Genomic DNA, 16,771 nt, shown 5'->3' with positions numbered 1-16,771 from the left:
AGCCACTCTAATCAAGCAAACTAATCGAACCCAAGGAGGAGGTCCTCTGATTTACAGCATCGGTGGTGCATCGGTGGTGACAACCTGGACCAGCGATGGGCACCTAAGTGGAGGCAGGCTTGTGGGACTGAGCCTTAACCCGTGAATCGAAACCATCTCCACGTAGACAGTGCCAGAACTGAGTTGAATTAGTGTTGGAGAATTGCTTCATTTGCAGGAAAAACCCACACATCATAGCAGGCCAGAGGTCCTTCTCATAACTCCTCAACCTCACCACTATATTGCTCAATTCTGCCACTGTAGCACAAAAGCAGCCACAGACAATAGGAGAAGCAATGGGCGTGGCAGTGTTCCAATAAAGCTTTATTTACAAAAACAGCCACAGGTTGCCTTTTGCCAACACCAGCCCTAGTCCCAGCCATGCCTTTGGCTGTATCTACCTATCCTCGGACTTTTCAGTTACCTGACCCAATAAATGTCATTTCTCTTAAGCCAACATAAATTGGCTTTCCTTTTGTTTGTAACCAGAGAATCCCAATTTATAAGTTATTTCTAAAGATTCTGAATTCTTTGGTAACTTTCATCTAATTATTAGTGCAACTTTTCTTTAAAATCTACTCCTAACTCTGAAAGGAATCAAAGTTGGTTTCACAGAGGAATGATTCACTGATGTTCAAGACATTGCCCACTCTTTTACAAATGAGAAAGTGTTATCAAAACACTAACTCTATTCTTAAAAGTTTTAGTGAAAAGTTAATTCCTTGGGGGAAAAAAGGAACCTTTTTTTTTTTTTTAAGTTTAAGTTTCAATAAGAATTTGCTTTCCAGGCAATTTATAGACGATTTGAGTGAGCATCAGTACTGTTCAGTGTTGCAAACAGTAGTCACTGTGTGCAAATTCAAACAGGCACCTGAGAGTTGATAGTGGGAGGATGTTTAACAGCAAAAGCGAAGTGGGAAATCTGCTTTCGCTGTTAAACAAGACAGGAGAGACCTGAGCACTGCCTTTGACAAGCAGAAGAAGAAACAGAGGAACTCGGAAAAAGGCTGAGGCATGAGGAATGACCAGCAGCAGACCTTATCAAAGGGCAGTCACAGGACTATTACCTCAAGTGAAATGCCCACTGGCAGCTGAATTCCCAGTACCAGATACTGAGCCCTGAAAAGGAGGCTGTAATTCCAAGATAGGGTTAAGAATAAGTTTAAGAGGCTTAATGAAAAGACTCCGAAAAGATAAAAGGGAAAAGGCAATTCACACTCCAGTGGACACACACCAGGACCAAGACCAGGTAACATACGTATGGCAGGGAGAGCCAGAGAACCAACAGGGGTGACCCCAAGGTGTACAGGCGTGAGTACTGGCCGAGCGGCGGTCCCATCTACTGCAATGGAAAAGACTAGGAGAGGAACCTGTGGGGTCTAGTCTCTGCAGCTCATGTTTGGACACGGTTCCTGGGTCCTGTTATTCATCCAACAAGAGAAAAAGGGCGGGCAGTTGAATACATGAGTAGAATTGAGGAAATAGGCCCAGGCTGGGGATGTGAGACTGGGAATCAGCATTTGGATGGTATTTAAAGTCATGAAACTAGATGTGTCTACCAAAGGAGGCAGGCCACATGGAAGAGAGGTGAGCCCCTCGCCCTGACAAAGATACCAGAGGAAAACCAGAAAGCTACCCTGGAAGTGAAGAAAGTGTTTCTTTCTTTTTTCTTTTCCTTTTTTTTTTCTCTTTCTTCCCTCCCTGAATTCCTCTCTTCTTCCTTCTCTTTCCTTTTTTCTTTCTTTCAAGATTTTATGTATTTACTTGTCAGAGAGACAGCGAGAGAGGGAACACAAGCAGGGGGAGTGGGAGAGGAAGAAACAGGCTTTCCGCTGAGCAGGGAGCCCGACATGGGGCTCAATCCCAGAACCCTAGGATTGTGACTTGAGCTGAAGGCAGATGCTTAACAACTGAGCTACGCAGGCACCCCGAAGAAAGCGTTTCAAGGAGAAGGGGTGATCAGCTGTGTTTGCTTTGGTAAGACGGGGACTAAGTCAACCCCTGGATGTATCAGTGGGGTGTGTGTGTGTGTGTGTGTGTGTGTTTGTGTGTTTGTGTATGGGGGCCGGTTGTGTGTGTGCACCTGTGTTGTGTGCCTGTGTGTCTGTGTTAAGGTGGGTTTCAGGGAGAATGGGATGAAACAAGTACCCACAACTCGTCATGGCATTTTGCCTATAGGGAAAGAATAAGGGAGACAGTGATAGTAAGAGGAGGTGTGGTCAGCATGAAGAAGAATGTGAATGTTTGGGGAAGAAAAAAGTCCCTGAAGAAATAAATTCCCAGATAAAGCAGGAAGGAATGAGACTGAGAACACACTAAAGTGGTTATCACTGGAAAGGATGATATCGGAATTCATTTCAGATGCCTTTGATCTCTTATCTGTGAAAATGATGAGGATATGGGAAATATGATAGAATTACAGTAGTTACTATAAAAATGAGTATGTGGGGGCGCCTGGGTGGCTCAGTTGGTTAAGCCTCTGCCTTCAGCTCTGGTTGTGGTCTCAGGGTCCTGGGATCAAGTCCCGCATCGTGCTCTCTGCTCAGCAGGGAGCCTGCTTCCTCCTCTCTCTCCCTCTCTCTCTGCCTATTTGTGATCTCTGTCTGTCAAATAAATAAAGAAAAATCTTAAAAAAAAAATCTGTATGTGAGGGGCGCCTGGGTGGCCCAGTAGGTTAAGCATCTGACTCTTGACTTTGGCTCAGGTCGTGATCTCAGGGCAGGAGATTGAGCCCCAAGTTGGGTCCACACTCAGCAGGGGGAATGCTTGGGGTTCTCCCTCCCCCTCTCCCTCTGCCCCTTGCTCCTGTGCTCTCTCTCCAAAATAAATCAATCCTTTTAAAAAATGTGTATCTGGGGACGCCTAGGTGGCTCAGTTGGTTAAGCAGCTGCCTTCGGCTCAGGTCATGATCCCAGGGTCCTGGGATCGAGTCCCACATCGGGCTCCTTGCTCGGTAGGGAGCCTGCTTTCCTCTGCCTGCCTCTCTGTCTGCCTGTGCTCGCTCGCTCTCTCTCCCTCTGCCTCTGACAAATAAATAAATAAAATCTTTAAAAAAAATGTGTATCTGATTTCTAATCTACTCTGATTTAGACTTTCCACTTAAATCACAAGATTAAAGCGTTACAGCTTGAGCTCAGCTTATGGCATGGTGACGCTCAGTAAATATTTAGGGGACTTTTCCCGGGGAAACTGCTTCATTGGTAGACTATAGCAATTGACAGGCAACAGAAGCCACCGTCTTTCCTTAACCTACCCATCTACGGCTGAATAAGTTTTTCTTTGCCCCTATAAGGAAGTAATGCCCTCCTAACAAAGGCAACTGATTTTAGGTTCTGTACCGGTTATTTACATATGGTTTTTAAGCCCCCAAACTGCCTTTTTACATGCTGCTCTGCTCTGCTCTGATGGGTCTGAAACACTGCAAAATACATGACCCAGGATCTCTCACCAGCTGACTTCCTGCAGGATATGGAACATGGGACTCGGAGGACCAGAGGAGGAGGGAAACTTCCCATTCCAGGGCTCCCCGTTGCAGGCGATTGCCGCAAAGCAGCGGGCGGGCGTAACTGTGGACAACGGCAGCTCAGGCAGATGCAGAATCTTTCTGGTGGTTCCAGCACAGATCGCGGTGGTGCCTCTTCAGCGGATCCAGGACTGGCTGCGTCTCCAAAGTGCAGCAGCGGGTACGTGCTCGTGGGCTCCAGCTTCAAGGGGCGTCAGCAGCTTGTGATCCTGAGTCTCAATCCCTTCTTTCTTTTTGTTCCTCCAGCCCCCATCCTCATCTGTGCCCTTCCATACCTTCCCACACCTGTCTAATTTCCAGTACCAAATTATCCTTGCCTGGAATATCTCGAAAGGCTTTTGTTTTCTAGATGGGAGTCTTTTTTTTTTTTTTTTTAAAGAAGATCTTATTTATTTATTTGACAGACAGAGATCACGAGGAGGCAGAGAGGCAGGCAGAGAGAGAGAGGAGGAAACAGGCTCCCCGCCGAGCAGAGAGCCCGAAGTGGGGCTCAATCCCAGGACCCTGGGATCATGACCTGAACTGAAGGCAGAGGCTTAATTCACTGAGCCACCCAGGTGCCCTTTGATGGGACTCTTATTATATCATCTTGGTAACAGAAAAGGTCCGAGGAAATAGACTGTCCAAAGTAGGGTTTGGGGATTGGTTTGCTGATTGTTTTGACCTTGAACAGACCCAGAACAGAATGATGGCCTTATTCCCACTGAAGAATGGAAATGCTGGTAATCCGTGTCATGTAGTGGCATGATGATTACACACTTTGGGTGACCTGAGGCTGCTGTATTTGACCATGACATTAGTAATTGACAACTACAAGGACTCATCCTCATCAGGTGAGCTGCTTCTGATTGTACTGGGGCAATAACAGAAAGGAAATGATAAGCTCCAGACTTTAAACCCAGCTCAAGTCACCATTAGGAAACCAGAGAATTTCGACGGTGGCCCCAAAGGAGCCTCTGTGAGGCCACAGGACAGACGGAGCTAAAGCCTAGACACTACATGTAATTGTGTGGATTGTAAAATTACAACATAAGTTGATTTTACATCCGACCGAGTCTCTTATGTGATGGGTATTGATGGTGAAGGAGACCCCAAGACCTGGAATGGGAACATGTGAATGGATTCCGACTATCTGAGAACCTTGAGCCTCTACATTCCCATGAGCCTCCCCCTTGCCAGGAAGCAGCCAATCCTTTGAGAAGACGAGCTTTCCCTTGCTTGAAGACTCTAATAACACACCTGAGGCAATGACCTTGCAAGGGGATGCCAATTTTCCTCCAGACTCACCTCACCACCCCTCATTGCCACCAGACCATAACAAGAATCAGCATTTCCCAAGGGGATAATGAAAAAGTATCACGTGGGAGGAGATAATTTATACATAAAATACTGCAAGACTTTCCTAATTCACCTTGGCACAAACATGGGAATATGTTTAGTAATGGATTCTGAGGGATAACAATGTTGCAACAAGCTGGGTTTATTGCTAGGGGTGCACTTACCAGAGATTGTGGATTTTATGTGTTAGTTCAAACACTTGGGAATGGCTCTAAAAACTTGTTTCATGGGCAGACCACAACTGGAACTCAAGGGTGGACTATATTCAGTGAAGCTGAGATGCCAGAACTTCTGGCATAATGTGGAAGAAACCCGGATGTCCAGAGGATTCTTCCTTCACTAAGATATTGTGGCTGTCACCTATAGGATGGAAATGGCACGAAAGGAGATGTCTTTACTGAGTGGCAAAGGCCAAGTGACAGTGGTTAAAAGCCACAGACAACGTGTACACAATTACCATATATATACAGCAGGGGTGGATTTACACAATTACCATATATATACAGCAGGTGATGGCTAGTTGATCATGTTGTCTCTAGGAATTATCTAGATGAACAGCTTACTAAACTACGAAACTGATCTATATAACTAAAAAAATCAAACCAACAAACAAAAGCAAAAACAACCGGAAACTCTAGGTCTCTTAAGGAAGACGCTGACCTGGTTTGCCATATTGGAGCATGACAGCCTGTCATAAACACTTCAGACCTACAACAATTTATAGAACTGGGTTTACTGAACCCTTGATCGAAGTAGTACTATACTATCACAAGTACATACTGGAACATTTCCTTCATGACTTCCTCAAAGAGACCTGAAATAATGTCCTAGTAAGTCATTACTCAATGAATGTAAATGAAACCATCCAGTAGGATGACTGAAGACATATCTGAAATTTCTCTGAAAGAGAAATATCTGGGCCTTTCAGGGATTGCCAGATACTAGTTCTGAACTGGTGTTAATCCCTAGGTATCCAGAACATCATCTGATCTACCAGTCAAGGGAGTGACTCATTGAGGTCAAGTGATAAATGGGGTTCTGGCCTGAGTTGATCTCACCCTATGGCAATTTCCCCGGTTTCTAAAGTATAGTTCCAAAAAGTCCCACTTAGCAACTGGCAGAAGCCCCACATTTGCTCCCTAATCATGATGTGAGGGCTATTACGGTAAGAAGGAACAAACTTCCCCTCCCTACCAGCATAAACTAAAACCCATACTACATCTCTAGGGGATAAGCAGAGACTAATGCCAGCAGCAAAGGCTTCAAAGATGTTAGTGTGGTGATTTCCATCACTTCTGCATTTAATTCACTATTTGGCCTCTGTAGAAGGTGAATGGGTCTCGGAGGCTGACTGTAGATTACAGTGTCCTTAATCAATGAGTAATTCTAACTGTAGCTGTTTCCCAGAGGTGATCTTTCCCCTGGAACAAATCAACATAGTAACCAGCACCTGGAAGACAGCCATTGATATGGAGAGATGTTTTTGTCTTGATATGGATTAGCAAGAAGCACGGCCAGCAGTTTGCTTTTACCTGCCAGGGACATCACACTTGATGATACCATGCCGACTAGACACAATGAGCAGAACACAGCCACTATCCTTGATACCTTAGTAAGACAAATGCATGACTGAAGGTAGGTGACAAAGACCATGAAGGTTGAGGGTCCTGCCTCCTTGTAGAAAGGTTTAGGGGTTACATGGTCTGGGATGAATTGGGATTAGTCCATGATAAGGTAAAAGACAAACTGTTGTACTTTATGCTACCCATCAAGAAAAACAAGTTGTAGGAATCTTCTGGTTTGGGAGCAACACTATACCGCATATAGGTTCTACTTCAACCTTTATACTGAGTAACTCATAAGATGGTGAGTTATTTTTAAAAGATTTTCTTTATTTATTTGACAGAGAGAGAGTGCGCAAACACAAGTAGGCAGAGAGGCAGGCAGAGGGAGAAGGAGAAGCAGGCTCTCTGCTGAGTAGAGATCCCAACACGGGGCTCGATCCCAGGATCCTGGGATCGTGAACTGAGCTGAAGGCAGATGCTTATCTGACGGAGCCACCCAGGTGCCCAAGATGGCAAATTTTAACTGTGGCCAGAGCAAGAAAAGATTCTGCACAAGGTCCAGGCTATAGTGGAGGGTGCTCTGCTATGTAGGCCTTAAGACACATCAACTCCAGTGGTGTTAGAGGTTTGTGGGGAACAGGGATGCTGTATGGAGCCTATGACCAACCCCAACAGGGGAATCATAGCCCTTAGAATTTGAGAGAAAATACGATAGTTCTTGTATTAGTTAGGGCTCTCTGGAGAAACAGAACCAATAGAATACATATATGATTTATTACAAGGGATTGGCTCAAATGATTCTGGAGGGTAATAAATCGTCAGACCCAGGGGAGCTGATGGTGTGGTTCCAGTCCAAGACTAAAGGCCTGAGAACCAGGACTGCCAATGGGGTGAGTTCCAGTTTCAAGGCTGTCAGGCTGGAGACCCAGGGAGAGTCAGTGTTTCAGTTTGAGTCCAAAGGCAGGGAAAAACCAATGTGCAAGCTCAAGGTAGTCAGGTAGGAGGAAATACTCTCTTACTTGGGGGAGGATCAGCCTTTTGTTCCATGCAGGCCTTCAACTGATTGGATGAGGCTCACCCACATTAGGGAGAGTAATCTGCTTTACCATCAATTTAAATGGTAAATGCATTTGAAATCATTCTCACAGAAATTAAGAGGTGGAAGCTTTTTCACCTTTACTTCTAGTAACCCACTGACAGAATTTTTGCCTTCTCTCTCCCCCAAGGTTTTGGCTCCCAAGATAGGAACACTTCCAGCAGGGAATCATCACATGATTCCATTAAAAAAACTTTTTTACAGGGGGAAGGGCAGAGGGAGAGAGAGAGAGAGAGAGACACTCTTAAGCAGGCTCCATGCCCAGTGCAAGCCTGACATGGAGCTCCATTTCATAACCCTGAGATCATGACCCAAACAGAAATCAAGAGTCAGACACTTAACTGACTGAGCCACCTAGGGGTCCTGATTCCATTAAATTTGATTATGACTGACCTAAAAGAGGAATTAACATCTCCCATTTTGGGAGAGGGTGAGGCCATCTTTTTTTGTACTAAGGATAGTTACATAATGTAAAGCAGACTCATAAATATTGGGGGGGGGCATAGATGGTACAGTCGGTTGGGGCTGTAACTCTTGGTTTCAGCTCAGGGGGTGGTCTCAGAGTTGTGAGATCAAGCCCCACACCAGACTCCATGCTAAGCGAGGAGTCTGCTTGAGGCACGCGTGCACACACACACACTCTCTCTCTCTCAAAATAAATAAATCTTTAAAATAAAAAGTTTTAAACATGGGAAGAGTGGTAGACACAGATGCCAAGTTGCCCAGAGTATGGACTATGCTAGTCATTTACATGTTGTCTCTCCACTCAACACTGGTCATGCTCTACTCTCTACTGATGGAAATGGAAATCTACAAACAACATTTCCTAGGCTTCCTTCCTTGCAGCTGGCTTCCTTTTTGAGTCTGTCAATAGGAAGCACCAATAGGAAGTCAGTCAAAGAAAAAGAAGTTTGTTGCCTGGGGCAGTGGAAAGGCAGCAGTTGCTGCTGGCTGCTGGCTGTTGGGTATAGTGGCGTAGGGGTCGGTGATTCCGGACTCCACGGCCTTTCTACTCTTTGAACTTTCCATCTCTGATAGAAGTGGCAGGTCCTTGGGAGATCCAGACCTGACCGTGACAGCAGCTCAAATGCACAGCGGCCAGCACAGACCTGTGGGCTTCAGGTCAGGGGCACGGCAGCTTCTGATGTATTAAGAATCCTTCTTGCTTCCCCTGGGCCCTCTTTTCTATTTTGCTGTTCTAGCCCTTCTCAGACTTTCAGAACCGATTTCATACATTCAGTTACCTCTCTTTGAAATACCCAGAGTGGTTTCTGTTTTCCCGAGTAGACCCTGACTGATAACATTTCTAGGACCAAAAATAGATAAATCGGCTGTCTAAGAAAAGGATCTATCTTGAGACTTGCCCTTCTGGGCAAACGACACACAATCTTTCCTCTCAGCATCTCTCTTACCTTTTCTTTCTTAGAAACAGAAACAACCGTAGTCAACTAGAAACTGCACTTATTTTTGTCCTTAACTTCTTTAAGCAGAACTTTAAACACACAACAAGGCAGAGGAGGTCATATACGGAATGCTTGCGTATTTACTACCCAGCTTTAATGCCAATCAGTTTTGATAATTTTCTGTCTTCTCTTGGCCTCCACTCCCCCCCCCCCCCCAGAATATTTAAAAATCAGATCACAGGCATTAAGTCACGTCACTCATAACCTTCCAGGGGACTTCTACATAACCCTCCTTCTGTTCCTATTATTACACTCGGACCTCTGTCGTCGTCATGGACAGAGCATCCTTTTCTTTTTCGCAGCATGGAATTCCTGTTTTTCTTTTGGGATCTGCCTTCCACAGCTTGGTAGTGCTGCTTATTCCTTGGTCTTGCTGAGCTCATGGGCACACGGACCAGAGTGATCAGTCTGAGACCTCTTTCAGGGTGTATCATGGAGAACGAAGCTCTCACTACATGAGAGCTTGGGCCTTAAGAAACATAAAAGACTAGAACTATCAAAAGATACCTTCGACAAGGGATTAACCCACCTAACAGTGATGTTAACACAGAGGAAAGCCAGACAAAACTGTTCTAGAGAGTCCTGATGACATTAGCCTAATTCCTGGACCCAGCAGCGCCTGAGCCAATGCTCGTTCTAGATTTGTAGTTATAAGAGTCAATACATTTCCTTTTCTTTTTTCTTTTTTTTTTAAAGATTTTATTTATTGTTTTTGACACAGTGAGAGAGGGAACAGAAGCAGGGGGAGTGGGAGAGGGAGAAGCAGGCTTCCCACTGAGTAGGGAGCACAATGCGGGGCTTAATCCCAGGACCCTGGGATCATGACCTGAGCCGAAGGCAGACACTTAACGAATGAGCCACCCAGGCGCCTCATATTCCCTTTTCTGTTGAAATTTGAGTTTCTATAATGTGTGACCAAGAGTCATTTATTTCTAATTTGTGCCACTCTCCAAGGCTGCACCTGTAGCCCATTCGAGAATACTCTTTTTAGCGGAGAGAACACATTTTCATAAATGGGAACATTAATTTAATGTCCTCAGTGCAATTCAGGTTATCATATCACTAGAGCATGGTCTCTGGTGCAGCTCTGTTGCAGCTGTCTTTTTCCTTCATATCCCCTGAAGTCCTAGCATAGCTGCGGGCCAAGTTTCCTTCAGTTTTGTTCACGTACACAGTCGTGAATCATTTCTTTGCAGGCTACAATAACTTTAGGGTAATTTCCATGATGTCAGAAGTCTTCCACCAGTCTCGAATTAACAGCTGACAAGTCTTTTGAAGGTGTTTCCCTGGCTCAAGCCACTGTAAAATATCCACTTTCTTTTTTTTTAAGGTTGTATTTACTTATTTGTCAAAGAGAGAGAGAGCACAAGCCGGGAGGGCGGTAGGCGGAAGGAGAAGGAGGAGCCTGGAGGAGGACTCCAGGCCAGGATGTGGGATCACGACCTGAGCCGAAGGCAGATGCTTAACCAACTGAGCCACCCAGGCACCCCTAAAGTACCCTTTTTAAAATCCGAAGTAAAATTTCTTTTTAATACTCTTACAGTAATTTTAGCCTTAAAACCTGCATACCTGTGATAAGTCATTATGGGCAAAACCATTTAGCAGAACACGTAACAACGATAGAAGGGGAAACCATGACCTAGGAACACAGATTAGTGCAGCCTCTCAAACTCAGGAACACACCGGCTGCTAAATCAGCTCTCATCGGTGCGAACTGTATTGAACTGGCTGGGCAGTTCTTTTAAGAATGCATTAACTACAATTCAGTACTGCATCAAATTTATAAATATAAACATATTTAGAGCGAAGAGCACTCTAATTAATTAATGTTCAAGGGGCTGTTTCTATAATGAAGTTTCTTCCATGTTTAATGTAATCCAGAGTCTGGCTAATAGTGGGCTTCAAAATTCCTTCAAAATCCAGAAATTATTATATAAAAAAGACTGAATCATGTGGTCAGAGATTGGGGCCTTCATATTCTCATCCTGTGCCCAAAGACCCAGACTTCTCTGTGTTCTTGCACGTCACCAGAGCACAGACAAACAAGGACACTATGCTAACAGAAGGAGAACATTCTCAGGGCTATGCCATACCCCTGCCAAAACAAGACACCCGGGAATACTGCTAGAGAAGCATCAAATCAATATCCAATTTTTTACTATCATATCCTGTCAGCTAAAATCTAATACTTCCTCTGAAACATGGTCATGGGTTACGACTTTACAATTTTTTGCTATTATAAATGATGCTGCAACAAACACCCTTGCACACAGATCTTTCAGCACTTGTGAGATAACTTGATTCCTAGAAGTGGAGTTGCTGAGTGGGTACAGATTACCTTCCCAAAACATTATATCAGTTTATATCTTCACCAGTACCATTTGACAGTGTCTTTTCCTCCAACGCTTACATTAATTCGCAATGGTATCTCTTTAAAGTGCTTTCCCATCTACCTTTAGGGAAAAATACCAGGAAAGTATCAATATTATTATTTAATACTGTCCTGGATGTGCTAGTCCATGAGTTAGGCAAGATGATTAAGTATAAAATACAAATATTGGAAACGATGAAACAGTTACTGCTATTGGCTATAGGTGATATTATGTATCTTTAAGATGCAAAAGTAGGGGCACCTGGGTGATCAATCAGTTGGGTGTCTGACTTGATCTCAGCTCAGGTCTTGATCTTGGGGTCTTGAGTTCAAGCCCCACATTGGGCTCCACACTGGGCATGGGGCCTACTTTAAAAAAAAAAAATGCAAAAATCAAATTAGAAAACTATTTTCCAAAGTAAAATTCTTGGGCTTTTGCTATGCTGGAATAACTGGTACTAGACTTGGCATTCTGCTATAAACAATTTGAAAACTGAATAAAATACATGAAAAAACTGGTTTTAGACAATAAAAAACAGAAAGAGTAGGGTGATGATCTCTGAGACTCAAAGGAGGTTAGTCAATCACTTTGGCTTTCTAGATTGTGATACTGGAAGGTGAAATCAAAAGGGACTGAACATGGGCGTCAGGCTGGCTCAGTCCATGGAGAACGTGACTCTTAATCTCAGGGTTGTGAGTTCAAGCTCCAGGTTCGGTGTGGAGCCTATTAAAAAAAAAGCGGAAGTGGGGGACAGGGGCTGAGTTCACCATGCCTGAGGTACCTGGAAGTTGTAGGGTAAAGTATTGGATGAGATAACTACACAAGCAATGGGTCAATAAATCTGTAGAGGAGTATTCTAAGTCTGTTCTAAACACTAACCTGTACATATAGTGTGAAACTCCGAGTCTGAGTAAACAAAAGTGTAAGCATTAGAATTCCCAGAGCTTACAGAGAGTTAAGAGACAATTAAGTTTTGACCAGCCAGAGTGAGAATTCTTCACTGAACACCTAAGGCATTAAATAGAGAAAGTAAAACAGTAACACTTAAGTAGAAGGACTAACTAACTCAACAGTAAAGACCATTCTAGAACTGTCCCCCAAACTAAAAAACAGGCCGTAAATCATCAAGCTGATCCCTTAGCAACTTAACTAGCAAGTAAAGCAAAAATTCAAGGTCTTTAAAGGCATGAAATTGGGGCACCTGGGTGGCTCAGGCATTAAGGGGCTGCCTTCCGCTCAGGTCATTATCCAGGGTCCTGGGATTGAGCTCCGAATCAGGCTCCCTGCTCAGCAGGAAGCCTGCTTCTCCTTCTCCCTCTGCCCCTGCTTGTGTTCCCTCTCTCACTGTCTCTCTCTGTTAAATAAATAAATAGATAAAATCTTTAAAAAATAAAATAAAATAAAGGCACGAAATTCAGACACTCAAAATCACATGTTTACCTTGCCCATCATCCCATCAAAGAGTACTAGACACATGAAAAATAAAAGTCATGCTAGAATCAGAAGAAAAATTAGTCAATAGATCCAGAAATGAATGCTAGACCAAGTAAAGACGTAAACACAGTTATTATACATACATTCAAAATTTAAAGAAAAACATGAAGAATATAGAGAAAGAGAAGATATTAAAAACAAGTAAAATTCCTAGAAACAAAAATACAACAGTGGAAATTTAAAACTCACTAGATGGGCTTAATAACAGCAGGTTACAAATTACAGAAGAATAATCCATGCATGCGAAGATATAGCGCTGGATTATTTCATGTAAAACAAAAAAGAATGATTTTAAAAATGAACAGAGCCTTAGTGACATGTAGGACGATATTAAATGTTCTAATATGTTTGTAATTGAGGTTCTGGAAAAGACAGAAGCAGAAAAAGCACTTGAAGAAAAGATGAGACACAGAACTACATTATATATCAGAGGTTTGCAAACTTTTGCTGTAAAACGCAAGATAGTAAATATTTTAGGTTTTACAGGCTAATGGTCTCGTTGCACAACTCAACTCTGCCACTGTAGCACAAAACATACCATAAACAACACGTAAATGAATGGCTGAGATTTTACTTATGAAAGCAGGCAGGGATCCAGACTTGACCTGAAGACTGTAGTTTGCCCGTTCCTGCTATACAAGAACTGGTGTGATAGGTGATGAGTGATAAGTGTATACTGTGATGAGGGAAATGTATGTTGTAACCCCTAGAGCAACAATTAAACGTAAAAAAAAAGAGTTTAAGCTAATAAGCCAACAGTGGAGATAAAGTGGAGAATATAAAAATCACTCAATAGTCTTTTTTGAGGCAGGATAAGGAAAAGGCAGGAAAAGAGTGGGAAAGGAAAAAAAAGAGATGACATAAAAAATAAAAAAAAAACCCAGGAAGATGGTACATATAAATCCAACTATATTGATAATTATATTAAATGCAAATATGCACAATTCCACTTAAAAAGATTATCAGATTGGATGAAAAATGACCAAATATATGCTCTACAAGAAATCCACTTTAAATACAAAGATACAGATATTACGAGTAAATAAACATAAAAAGGATACCATGAAAACACTACTTGTAAGAGAGATGGATGGCAGATGGCCAACAGACACATGAAAAAGTGCTCCACATCACTCGGCATCAGGGAAATACAAATCAAAACCACAATGAGGTATCACCTCACACCAGTCAGAATGGCTAAAATTAACAAGTCAGGAAATGACAGATGCTGGCGAGGATGTGGAGAAAGGGGAACCTTCCTACACTATTGGTAGAAATGCAAGCTGGTGCAACCACTATGGAAAACAGCTTGGAGGTTCCTCAAGATGTTGAAAATAGAACTACCCTACAACCCAGCAATTGCACTACTGGGTGTTTATCCTAAAGATACAAACGTAGTGATCCAAAGGGGCATGTGCACCCGAATGTTTATAGCAGCAATGTCTACAATAGTCAAACTATGGAAAGAACCTAGATGTCCATCAAAGAAGATGTGGTATATATACACAATCGAATACTATGCAGCCATCAAAAGAAATGAAATCTTGCCATTTGCGATGACGTGGATGGAACTAGAGGGTATCATGCTTTGCAAAATAAGTCAATCGGAGAAAGACAACTATCATTTGATCTCCCTGATATGAGGAAGTAGAGATGCAACATGGGGGGTTAAGGGGGTAGGAGAAGAATGAATGAAACAAGATGGGATTGGGAGGGAGACAAACCATAAGTGACTCTTAATCTCACAAAACAAACAGGGTTGCTGGGTGGAGGGGGTTTGGGAGAGGGGGGTGGGGTTATGGACATTGGGGAGGGTATGTGCTATGGTGAGTGCTGTGAAGTGTGTAAACCTGGCGATTCACAGACCTGTACCCCTGGGGATAAAAATACATTATATGTTTATAAAAAATAAAAATAAATAAAAATTTAAAATTTAAAAAAAGAGAGAGATGGATGATTATATTAATATCAAAGTAGGCTCAAGCCAATACCAGAGCTAAAAAGATTTTATAGTTCTAAAAGTACTAATTCACTGAGAAAATAGAACCAAAAGTATCTATGTATCTAATAATAGAGGTTCAAAATACAAAAAGCAAAAACTGGCAGAAGTGAAGAGAAATACAGTAAATTTATATTTATTGTTGTATATTTCAACATTCCTCAGTAATTGATAGAGGGCATAGATGGAAAAATCGATGTGTATAAAACACTTGACAAACACTATCAACCAGCTTGACCAAATTGATGTTTATAGAACAGTTTGCAAAACAGCAGCAAAATATACATTCTTTTTAAGTGTATTTCAAACATTTACCAAGATAGACTATAGGCTGGCCATAAAACAACTTTTTATTTAAAGGATTGCAGTCACATAAAGTATATTCTCTGACCATATGGAATTAAATTAGATATCAATAGCAAATGGAAATCCCCCCAAATTTGGAAACTGAAGATTAAACTTCTAAATAACCAATGTATAAAAGAAATCACAAGCAATATTAGAAAGTGTTTTGAACGGCATGAAACAATATATCAAAATTTGTTGTTTTCAGTTAAAGCAGTGTTTAGGGGGAAATGTATAGTTTCAAATGCTTATATTAAAAAAGAAAAAAGGGGACGCCTGAGTGGCTCAGTTGGTTCGGTGTCTGCCTTTGGCTCAGGTCATGATCCCGGGGTCCTGGGATCAAACCCTGCTTGGTGTGGAGTCTGCTTCTCCCTCTCCCTCTACCACCCACTGCCCCTGCTTGTGCGTGCATGGTCTCTCTCTCTGTCAAATAAATGAATAAAATCTTTAAAAATAAATAAATAAATAAAATTTTAAAAAAGAGAAAAGAAAAAAGTTCTAAAACTCAGTGAGTTAAATTTCTACATAAGAGGCTAGAAAATAGAGATCAAATATACCCAACATAAGGAAAAGGAAGAAAATAAATAAAGACAAGATCAGAAATAAATGAAATAGAAATTGAGCAAATGAAAGAAGAAAATCAATGAAAGCAAAAGCTAGTTCTCTATAACAATAAACTGATCAATAGCAATAAAACTGATATGAATATCAATGAAATTTATCAGCCTCTAGCTTGGCCAATTAACAAAAAAAAAAGAGAGAGAGAGAGAGAGAGAGAAATGCAAAATTACCAATATCAGGAATAAAAGAGGGAAACATCATTACAGATCCTACAGACATTAAAAAAACCCCAAAATATTATGAACAACTCTTCATCAGTAATTCAACAATTCAGACAAAATGACCCCTTTTTAAAAAGATTTTATTTACCTATTTGACAGAGAGAGACACAGAGAGAATGGGAACACAAGCAGGGGGAGTGGGAGAGGGAGAAGCAGGCTCCACACTGAACAGGGAGCCCAACATGGGGTTCAATCCCAGGACACTAGGATCATGATGTTTAGGCAGATGCTTAATGATTGAGCCACCCAGGCACCCCAATACTTTTCTTGAGAGAGGGAAGAGAGGACTGAGAAGGGGAGAGAGAGAGAGAGAGAGAATCTTAAGCAGGTTATACCCAGCACAGAGCCCGACGTAGGACTCAAGTCTCACAACCCTGAGAACATGACCTGAGCCAAAATCAAGTAGAACACTTAACTGACTGAGCCACCCAGGGACCCTGAAATGAACACATTTCTTAAGAGATATAAATGGTCAAAACTGATACAAGAAAAAATTAAAAGTCTGAACAGCCATATATCAATTAAAGAAACTGAACATATAATAATAAAGAAATTGAAAATATAATTTTAAAATCTGCCCACAAGGGATGCCTGGGTGGCTCAGTTGGTTAAGCAGCTGCCTTCAGCTCAGGTCATGATCCCAGCGTCCTGGGATCGAGTCCCACATCGGGCTCCTTGCTTGGCAGGGAGCCTGC

The 16,771-nt window shown here is 42.3% G+C and overlaps 1 protein-coding gene across 5 annotated transcripts in view; it reads right to left on the bottom strand.

Moving 5' to 3' along the window:
- Positions 1–16,771, bottom strand: part of ZBTB8A (zinc finger and BTB domain containing 8A) — a 64,543-nt gene that overhangs the window by 22,945 nt on the left and 24,827 nt on the right. The window contains exon 1 of one of the 5 annotated variants that reach the window (XM_059377052.1): positions 5,065–5,238. The exons of the other annotated variants lie outside the window; for them this stretch is intronic. The gene's annotated coding sequence lies outside the window, so the exon portion shown is untranslated. Of the gene's footprint in view, positions 1–5,064; positions 5,239–16,771 lie in introns of those variants that run through there. 5 annotated transcript variants of the gene reach the window in all.

The sequence above is a fragment of the Mustela nigripes genome, chromosome 14 (assembly GCF_022355385.1).
Source record: "Mustela nigripes isolate SB6536 chromosome 14, MUSNIG.SB6536, whole genome shotgun sequence".
Taxonomy (NCBI): domain Eukaryota; kingdom Metazoa; phylum Chordata; class Mammalia; order Carnivora; family Mustelidae; genus Mustela; species Mustela nigripes.
The sequence above is the reverse complement of the archived record's forward strand: the minus strand, read 5'-3'. Positions and strand labels throughout refer to the sequence as shown.